The sequence below is a fragment of the Mercurialis annua genome, linkage group LG6, assembly GCF_937616625.2.
Source record: "Mercurialis annua linkage group LG6, ddMerAnnu1.2, whole genome shotgun sequence".
NCBI classification, from domain to species: domain Eukaryota; kingdom Viridiplantae; phylum Streptophyta; class Magnoliopsida; order Malpighiales; family Euphorbiaceae; genus Mercurialis; species Mercurialis annua.
Genome location: NC_065575.1, coordinates 2,596,321 through 2,607,119, shown reverse-complemented (window position 1 = coordinate 2,607,119; position 10,799 = coordinate 2,596,321). Strand labels below are relative to the sequence as shown.

Here is a 10,799-nt window from a genome sequence, read left to right as displayed (position 1 = left end):
GGCGGCGTTTCGACGACTTGAAGAATTTACACAAATCATAAACCAAACTTGCACATTTAAATCTGAAACTTGCTTATCTAAACTCAAACCCTTCATATGGATACACAAATTAAAGCGTTCTCCCTCTTCTATGCAAGAACAGGCTGGACAGCCGGCGATAGGGTGAACGGCGAGTAGTTTTTGGGTTAGAACGAGAAAGACAACCGGCCAAAAAGAACGAACGGCCAAGACCTATACCGGCCAAAAACGACGACATCATCGTTCTCTTCTTAAAGGTGTTGCCGTTTTCGTTTCAGTTGGTTGGGCTCCAGTAGTAGAAGTGGACTCGCTGCGGAATTGAGAAAGAAAAATCCGGCGGCTGTAGATGAAAAAGAGAATAATAAAATTGAGATGAAGAAATTAGGATTGGCTGAGATAAGAAGTTGAAGGAGTAATATTTGTGCAAAAGTAAAAGTATAAAAATCAAAAAACAAAAGAACAAAACATAAATAGCTAAAACCAAACTTAACAGCATAATGATCTAATTATTTTGCTTAATTACCGTATTTTATCTAATTTACTCTATAATTATGGCTGGAACGGATACCGGATCCATAACCTTGGTATGGGGAATGACAGAACTCATCACAAATCCAAGAGTAATGAAGAAAACACAAGAGGAAATAAGAACATCAATTGCTAAAGATAAATTAAAAGTCTCCGAAACCGACATGGAAAAGTTTGAATATTTGAAAATGGTAGTAAAAGAAACTTTGAGATTGCACCCACCAGCCCCAATGCTAGCTCCAAGGGAGGCCATGTCGCAATTTAGCATCAATGGCTATAACGTAAACCCCAAAACTCGAATACAAATCAATGCATGGGCGATTGGAAGAGATCCAAAAATATGGGAAAATCCCGAAGAGTTTTATCCAGGGAGATTTGAAGACAAATGTTTTGATTATAAAGGGAATATATACGAAATGTTACCATATGGCGGCGGTGGAAGAAGAATGTGTTTCGGTATTAATTTGGCGCTCGCGGGTGTGGAGCTTGCATGAACAAAAATAATGGTGCTATTTATTTTGACTTCTGGATTCTTAATGATTGTTGAATAAAGTTGATATTCTGTTGATTTTAGCTTCCGCAGTTGATTCTATTTGAATTTCTAGTTTGATTTCTATACTTTGTTATTTTAGTTGTTGACTAGTTGATGAGTTTCATATAGTATGCTGAACGACACATGATCTGTTCTATAGGCTCGTACTTCTGTATCCTTAGCACTAAGGAGGCAGGAACCTAATTCCGGTGGATGAATCATGACCGTGGAATCAGAGCGTGATTAACAACTGAGTGGTCCTTGTGATCATCACGGCTACAGAGGATCATTCTCAGTCAGCTTGCTGGCGGGGTGGTTCCACGGTTGTCTGACACACATATATAGTATGCTGAAATTAGAGATAGTTGGTTCAAATCTATTATTTATCAATAAGAAGGTAAAAGTTTGGCACATATGGAGAATTCATTTTTTGAAAGTCTATCATAAATATTGGAGATATATGTTTCGGGTAATTGGGTTAAATTATATAATGATATAGTTGATAATTATGCAACATCATTGAACAAGTGAGAAATAGATACCTTTAAGATTATTATTTTGATTAATAATTTTTTTTCTTTTATATTTTAATAATATTTGGCAGCGAGGAATCTGATTTCTCGAATTCAGCCTTTATTTAAATAAAATAAAAAATAATGAGCAAAATATTTATCACGACTTAAAAAAAATTCAAATCTATCACGAATTTTCATTTAAAATTCGTTGGATTTTAAATAGTAATAGATTTGAATTTTTTTAAAAGGTGTTTGTTTTATATGATAACTTTTAAAGAACATGATTAAATTGAAAATATGTATAAATATGGTGATTTTATCTGTAATTAACCCTTTTAATAATTGATGACAACATTAGGTTTTAATTAAGAGTTCATATTAGACAATAAAAAATTCTGATTGATTTAATTAGCTTTAACACAATTGATAAACCATAATTTTACATATTTTATTGAGAATATTGCGATTTAATTGTTATGAGATTATGTAAATTATGGTTTGATTATTGCCCTGATTCGTGGAATTTGCTAATTTTCTTTAGGATTAAACAAATGTGTAACAAAGAGCCGAATGGACCGAAGATTGCAACTAAATTCGCTATTTCGGAGTCGACCTTACCTACAGCCGGACCTGCCCAGTAGAAAAGGCTGGAGGTAAGGTCAACTCACTGCCTTGCTATTTTGGACTCGACCTTACCTACGGCCGGACCTGCCCCGTAGAAAAGGCTGGAGGTAAGGTCAACGACCTTACCTACGGCCGGACCTGCCCCGTAGAAAAGGTCGGAGGTAAGGTCCACTTTTTGCCAGCATTTTTTTAGCCGACCGGACCTGCGGCTTTACCTACCCAGTAGAACCGGTCAGTAGGTCTGGTCAAGAGCAATTTTTAAGTCCGGTTTGATTAGGTTTTCCTTGAGACTTGGAAGACTATAAAAGTCAAAAAGAGAAGCTAAGTTAGGGTTCGATTTTTGACATAACTCAGAGACTTAGAAGCGACCACAAGGAGGAAAAAGAAGAATTGAAGATTGAAGCAAGGATTTTTGACGATCGAAGGAAAGAATCAACTGACGATTGATCTAACCTGAAATTTAAAGAGTTTTTCCTTATTCTCTTTTCATGAACTCTTTCAATTCTGTTTTAACTTTTCAATCTCAGATTATGCGTAGCTAAACTTTACATTAGAGTTAGGGATGTAGTTTAATTATGGGATTCATTGTTAATTTATGGATTGAACTTTTATATTAGCAAGAGATTGTTTAATATCGTGTTTTCAGTAATTAATTTTTGTGTTCATCGTTGTTTGATTGTTTGGCCATCAATTGAACTTTATTTAGAATTTATGTGAAGTATTGGGAGATGAAACATAAATTCTGATCTAGAATTAATTCGCATAACTATCGTAGGATAGAGATATACCTATGGATTTGTGTATGACATATAGGTTGTAATCCTTCATCATTCGATTAAATTAGAGTTTGGATTGAGAAATTAAACTCACTTTAATTGAATAGGCTTTCTTGATTCGAGAGAATATTAAAGCAATTTTGAATACCGTCATTGAATCACATTCATTCCATAGTTGACAATGTATCTTATAATTAAGTGAAACCCCGAAACTCTAGTGTTCTTCGCCATTAATTTATCTTTACATCTTAATATTTGTCGCTCTATTTACTTTAGTTAATTAGTTTAAATAAATTATATTCAAATTTTAATTGTCTTAGCTATAATTAATACGAATAATAGTTAATCCGTTGTCTCTGTGGATACGACCTTATTTGCTACGATTACATTCTGTATACTTGCAGAAGTTGCATTTTTTAGCTATCAACAATCAAAAGTAGAATAGACTTTGTATAACTTTAACAATAAATTAATTTGTAATATTATTTATAAATGATACTAGAATCGTACATAAAATTAATACTATTATTAATTCCTGTCCTTTTTTCCTTTTCTTATGGCCTCGATGGCCTTATCAATAATTTGTTTTCTTATGTTCTTTTTTGGGATTATTATACTTTTGGTGTTTCAACTTTTTACGAAATGACAATATGGTGTTTGAACTTAATTTTGTCACAATACGGTGTTGCAACTTGTTGAATAATTACAATATGGTGTTTTTGCCAGTTTCGGACTTTAACCAGTTTTCAAACTTTTTTATTATTTCAGTTTTAGTCCTTAAACTTTTATTTTTTCAAAACAGTCCAGAATTTTTTAAAAATCTACTAGGCTCTGATACCATCAATTGTGAGCCTACTCCTACAATGGCGGAACTAAAGAGTTACTCAAAGATCTTTAATTTTTTATCTATTATTTCTAGACTCCTTTAGCTTCTCATACTCATGAAAGTATCGAGAGCTAGCAACAAAACCTAATGGTTCTCTGTTCTTAAGAAAATAATTCTCAAATTCACTCTGTTTAAGAGTCAACTCTTCTAAATGCTTAGAAAAACTTTCTACAGATTTGTTTAAAGTTTCTAAAGTCACACTTAGAGAATTAAGACGATCGATAATAGAATTTAACAATCCTATTACTGGTTCCTTACCTACTCCGTGATCTAAATGTAAACAATCAGGATAAGGGCAATTACCATTCATCAAGCTTTAAGTAAAAAACTTCAGATAAATAAAACAATTTATTCATCTAAAAATATATACCTTCAATGAACAGGGTCCACTAAGCTTCCGCAATTGCGTCCACTTCCTCTACGCTCGTCACCAGCAGCTAGAAGGATCTTCTGTGTTATGAATGCCCGCTTCTCTTCAATTGATTATGGGACTTATGAAACACTCCTTCACTAAAACAGACCGTTGTAAAATGAAACAAGGTATATAGTAGCAAAAATTCTCAAACAATTATATGAAAGCACTCTAATTTATTTCTGCTCCCTTTGTTCATAGAACTTAAGGGTATTTATAGGGAATACAAAGACTAGCTGGTGCCTCTAGTACTGTTTTCCAGCTCAAAAGACTCAATAATTGAAAACAATAATTTTAGACAGCTGGTGTCTCTGGTCCCATTTTCCAGCTGTGGTACAATAACTCTCAATAATACAATATAAAAGATAAGATTCCTACTACAACACTAAAGACATGGCACACATATTAAGACACATGGGTCATATTATAGGTAGTGCTTTGTAGGATAGTGGCTGCCTCTATTATACATATTGAGGGTGACATCATGGATGACGTTTTTGTCATGCCACTTGTGAGTGAGTGACAGGCAGGTCCCAATTCATTTCGTCTAGTTCCTGCCTTGCCTTCTCAAAGAGCTGTTCTTTATACTCAGCTACTTTCTTCCAAATCTCAAAGGTTTCTGATTTGAAATTTAAGCTAGCATCCTTGTTAACTAGCTTCAAGAGTAATGTTTTTGCCTCTTCCCGTCCAGAGATAAATCTTGCATTATCGATAACTCCAAGATCTTTGGACCAGATGGTTATGAACATTCTTCCATCTCCGAGAATGATGTAGTTAGAATTGTTAACTATATTCTCCAAGACAGACTTGAGGAACTCAATATGAAGAGCTTTGTTTGCGAGCTTTGATTCTTCATACATTTTCCACCTTAACTTTTGATTTTGACTATTAACTTTCTGGGGTTCCACAAGTTCTCTATTGGTGATAGGGCGAAGATCCCAAATTTGATAAGGATATCGGACCTTACCATCCTCTTCATATTCCATCATTGTACTTACAATTTGAAATGTAACAAACCTAGATGTTTGTTTAACATAACTTAAAGTTGTTTGCACAATTCCTGGAAATACTGACCGGGGAGTTTCTAAATCCACTTCTAAAATTGAAGTTAGACCTGCTTCTGTGAATTTTAGACTTTCCACCGCCATGTCTGCTTCAATTTGCAAACCAGGCCATCCATGTGACTGCCAATGAATGTAAGGTTGTAACATAGAACATTCTTTGAGAGAACGATCTATCGAATCAACTATTTTCTTTTTGATAGTGTATCTTACATCTGGGGGTAAATATTGATTCATTCTTTCAAGAAGTTGTTTCCTCTCAGAGATATGTTCAAGGAAATCTTCTTCTTGCGCTGAACGGAAATCAAGTTGTTTTTCCAATTTTAAAATGTATTGAACAACTTCATCTGCAAAGTGTGATATTTGCTGAAAATCTTTATTTTGGATTCCTCCTTTTAGACCTGCACACAAATTAGATCCGTCTTTTGAGAGACCAAGACTTTCGTCTTCATGATAATTCCAGGTTTGTTCAACCTCAGGATTTTCTAGTGATGCAAGAAATCCTCCAAGATCAATATCTTCAGATTCAATTTTTGAATTTGTTTCTTCCTGAGAATGTGATGGTTTTTCCACGGAATATTTGACTTTAAAGTCATATTTTCCAGAGGGTTCGCCCAACGTATCCCACTCAGGACCATCATCGAGAAGATCATCATTATCTGAGTATTCTTCTCCAGAATTAAAAACAAATTCTTCCTTATTTTGATTTGGAATCTTTGTAGGTTCATTTGCACTTTTACTAGCCTCGTGACCTAAAATGTCACCTTGCAGTATTTCAGCGTTATATTTTTGAGAAGAAAGCTGATTATCATAGTCTTCTTTACATTTTTTGTACCATTCTTCTCGCAGTTTTTCAGCTCTTTCCTTAGTCAAGCCAAATTTTGCAGCTCCTTCGGCTAGATGATCTCTCTTTGGCGTTTGAGACACTAATGGCTTCTTATTCTCGTTCAGTTGAACCAAGGATTTTTCCTTTCGTTCCTTTTGGGGAACCAAAGGTTTTTCTTTTACCTTTTCATAAACCTTTTTAGGGTTTATCAGTTCTTTTGAACTCGCAGCTACATTTCCCTTTGGGCATTCTGAAGTAAAATGACCAGGTTGCTTGCACCGCCAACAAAGGCTATCTTTTAAAGCCTTTGTTTTCTTGTTCGTCCGTTTTGGACCAGAGCATATGCTCTCGTTCTCTTCATTTCCTCGTTTCATAGGGCACTTCTTTCTTGTATGCCCTTCCTTCTTGCAAATCCAACATAGCTTGTTTTTGGCAGCAGGATCCATCTGCAATGTCAGAAAGTTCACGAGAAAGAGAATCAGCTATTACATTTTTATCAGATGCAATATATTCAATATCAAACCTGTAATAACTAAACCATTCTTGCAACCTTAAGAGTCTAGTTTGTCTAGCTTCTTTGAAGTTCAAATTCCTAAACCTTTTAACATAAGTAGAATTTGTTCTAAGAATAAACCTTTTTGGTGCTAAGAAGAGATAAAAAGCTTTCATACCGTTTTTTGCCGCTAATATTTCCTTTTCATGAATTGGATAATTTAATTCTGCACCTTTAAAGGTTCCAGACCAATACTTACAAATAGGTTCAGGTTTCCGTCCTTTGATTCTAAGGACTGCACCCCAACTCTTTTCAAAAGCATCTGTCTCCAAGACTAACTCATCTGTATCAGAGGGTAAATTTAAACATGGCAAATTTTTCATTTTTTCTTTTACCTGTTGTACAGCTAGAGTGTCTTCTTCATCCCAATACCAAGGAGTTTTATCAGAAGATTTCTTAGATATCCTTCCTAAGTATTTGGACAAATCTTTCACGAATTGTCTAGCATAGTTAGCAAGTCCACAAAATCTTTGTACTTGCTTCCTATCTTCCAATTCATCAGGAAAATTGATAAGTTTTTCAGAGATATGACTTTGTAGCCATATTTTTCCTTTCGCTATTTCTATCCTTAGAAATTTTATCTTTTCCTTAAACCATTCTATTTTTCTTTCAGATAGAATCATACCTTCCTTTTGAAGGATATCAGTCACTTGTTCAAGGTGACTCATGTGTTCAGCTTCATTATTGCTAAAAACTAACACATCGTCTATATAGACCACACAAAACTTCTTTAATGCTTTAAAAGCATTATCCATTTTTCGTTGAAATATGCCAGGGGCATTTTTCAAACCGAATGGCATTACTAACCATTCATACATTCCTTGAGGAGCATTGAATGCTGTTAATGGTATAGAATCTTCCTCCATTTTTACCTGCCAATAACCGCTTTTTAAATCAAATTTAGAAAAAATGGATGGTTGTTTAAGACTTAACCTGTCAATTACATCTCCGGCTGTAGGAATTTTATAGCCATCATCTTTGGTCATTTGATTTACCTTACGATAGTCTATAACCATTCGTGCTTTTCCACGCACCTGCTCTGCATGATTAATTACCATAAAAGCTGGACTAGAATGTGGACTTTCACTATTTTTAATCAACCCTTTTTCGAGCAATTCAGGAATTTGTTTATCAAATTCTTCTATCATTTCTTCAGAATATGTTATATTTTTTGATCTGATGATAGTATCGGGATTTTTCAGTTCTAGTTTGGCTTTTATACCATTTAGAACCCATAACTTTAATGGATCCTCACTAAAGTTATCAGCTAACTTGTTTATAAACTTATCCCATTTGTTTCCTGCAAGTTGTATGCTTCTTGTAATAGGTTTTTCTATTACATCTTGTGTTTGACATAAATTTTCATACCAATTGGTATCATTTGGAATTTCCGATCCAAATAAACAATCTATCCATGACTCACCACGCTGTGCTCGCACTCTGTAAGCTGGTTCACAAGGTATAGATCCACAAAGTTCGGAAACTTTTACGGGATAAAAACTGAATTTCAATTTTAATTGTGGACTCGTAAGAGTTGTGATTTTGACACCTGCTATTGAGATAAATACATCATCTTGCACAAAAGGACGATTTTCTTTTTGCCCTTTTAGGAAAGCATTTCCTAAAATAATATCTGCATCTAGTTCAGGAAAGGCTAAAATCTTATCAATAATGAATTGTTTTTCATTAATGATTACAGGAACTTTTTCAGCATAATGTGTTACTAGATTTACCTCACCTCCTGCCATACGTAAAACAATAGGTTCGGCCAATGGCTTCCACCATTCATCTGGTAATGCATTAGGTCTTGCACTACTGATTGTTGCTCCTGTGTCTATTAACGCATCTAAACAATAATCATAATAACCTGAAAATTTGAATGTTAGTGAAATATAAGTGCTCAAATTGGTTTTTTCCAGGCTAAAGATCTTTTGTGATGCCATTGGAATAGGTGATATCATATTCCAAATATCTTCAAAAGGCATTGACCGTTGTTGCGAAATAGTTTGAATTTTTCGAACAACCTCAGGAAGTATTATTGCTTGTCTCATTAATCTTACACTTTCCTGACCTTCCTCTTCATCTGCATAAATAGGTAGACTTATTTCTTTGTAGCCTATAATTTTCCTATTATCAGATGATTGTCCATCTTCTTCTCTTATTGATGTTCTAGGAATTTCTACCCTATTTTCAGTTGCACTAGACACTGATCTTCTAGGTAGTTGGTCTAATGTTGAAGCATTAAACATGTTCCTAGAGGATAATGATCTCCTGAGAATAGGATCAGAGATTCTAAAAGCTCTCATAGGCTCTTCTAGATTCAGAATGATATCTTTTCCCCTTTGGGTTATCTGAGAAGATCCTATTTGCCTTGAAGATTCAGCTGGTTCTGTAAGCACCCAACTCTTGGGCCAACTTAGTTCTACATGATTTATCTCTTTCCTATTGAATTGCTTATAGTTATCTGAACCTTCTTCGAACAATTCTGTTACTTTATAAATGTTCCTCACTCCTGGATTAGTTGTGTTAATAAGTCTAAAGACAATCCTAGTGTGATACGCCAAATACTTGGCCTGAGAACTCATTCTATTCATCTTAGAGGATTTAATCCTAAGAGTCAAAGAATTTCCCAAACATTTATCGCTTAAAGCCATCAAATAATTTGGATAGGCTTGAAACCAGACTGGACCATTTGCTAGGTTAGTCTGAACACCTGATATTAGCTGGTCTTTAAATTCTTTCCATCTTTTGTCTAAGACTGCTGCTATCACAGGACTGTCCGCTGGGAGATTAAACAAAGGGACTAATCCTACTTGCACTAGACCAACATGGATGTATTTATATTCACCTTTAGACTTGTTCATCATTTCTCTAATTTTGGCAAGTGTAATTAGAGATACATCCAACGTTTCTAATTCTGTGCTAGAAACCTGAGCTGTGGACTCAGACTGGGAGACATCGACTATTGATTTGAAGCTAAATCTAGACTTACTATAAATAGAGTTGATGTCTACCTTTGGCAGTTTCCATTCTAGACAATTTCTAGATGGATCTTCGTACTGAAGTGATTCTTCATGCACCAGAGTAGTATCCAATGGTACTAACTCATCATCCATATCAGCTCATGAAGTGTTCATCATGAATATTTTAGCTGTCCATAAATCAGATTCATCATTATCAGTTTCATATTCAGAAACTACTTCATAAATTGAATCTACTTCAGAGTCTATATCAGAAAATTCTTCTTCATCTACTGGCTCATATGCTAGACTCTCATTTTCAAAGAATACTCTCCTAAGATTTTCCCTTCGCTTATTCTTTTAAGGATAAGTATCGGCTTTATGACTCTTAGAGCCACATACCCAACAACAAGAACAGTTACTCAAAGGTTTTCCCTTATGACATTTTGGTTCTCTACCATATTTTTTCTTAAACGCATCTATCCTATCTTTGTCTCTAAGGTTACTTCTTTTTCTAATAAACCTACCTGGTCTATCAGACTTCCTCCTTTCCTCTCTATCCTTTCTTGATATTCTTCTTTTTCTATATCCTTTGAAACTTTTCTTTTTTGAAGAATATCCAGTTCTAGATTTTTCTTCTGTTCCAGAAGAACATCCATACCTTCCTGGAACATACTCAATCTGAGAACAACAACTCTTGTTTAAATAAGGAAGACGTTTTGCATCTTGCCTTACTTGGAGTTCAGTGCATGCTTTTCTCATAGCATACCTCACTGCTTGTATCCTTCCTCCTAAACCATCAACTACTTTGTCTTCATTTAGGAGAAGTTGAAATGCAGTCTTTGCTACTTCCGGCCAAGGATCCGGGAGTTTAGCAAAAAATAATTCTGACATGTAATTTTGGGCCGCCAAGTCTAAATTATAATAATATTTTTGAAATTCACAGGCAAAGTTATCAAAATAGCACATGTCACAGATTTGTAGTTTCATTAAAGCCATTAAAGATTGCTCTTTTTTCTAATGACTCTGTTGACAACGAAAAACCACAAAATTCTCTTTTCAAGGCGTCTACCACTATAGCTAGTACTCCATCTGCAAACACTTCTTT

The 10,799-nt window shown here is 34.7% G+C and overlaps 1 non-coding gene across 1 annotated transcript; it reads left to right on the top strand.

Moving 5' to 3' along the window:
• Positions 1–1,215: 1,215 nt before the first annotated feature.
• LOC126654223 (small nucleolar RNA U3) lies at positions 1,216–1,416 on the top strand. The gene has a single exon (XR_007632477.1). It is a non-coding gene; the product is annotated as a small nucleolar RNA U3 (small nucleolar RNA).
• Positions 1,417–10,799: the final 9,383 nt, after the last annotated feature.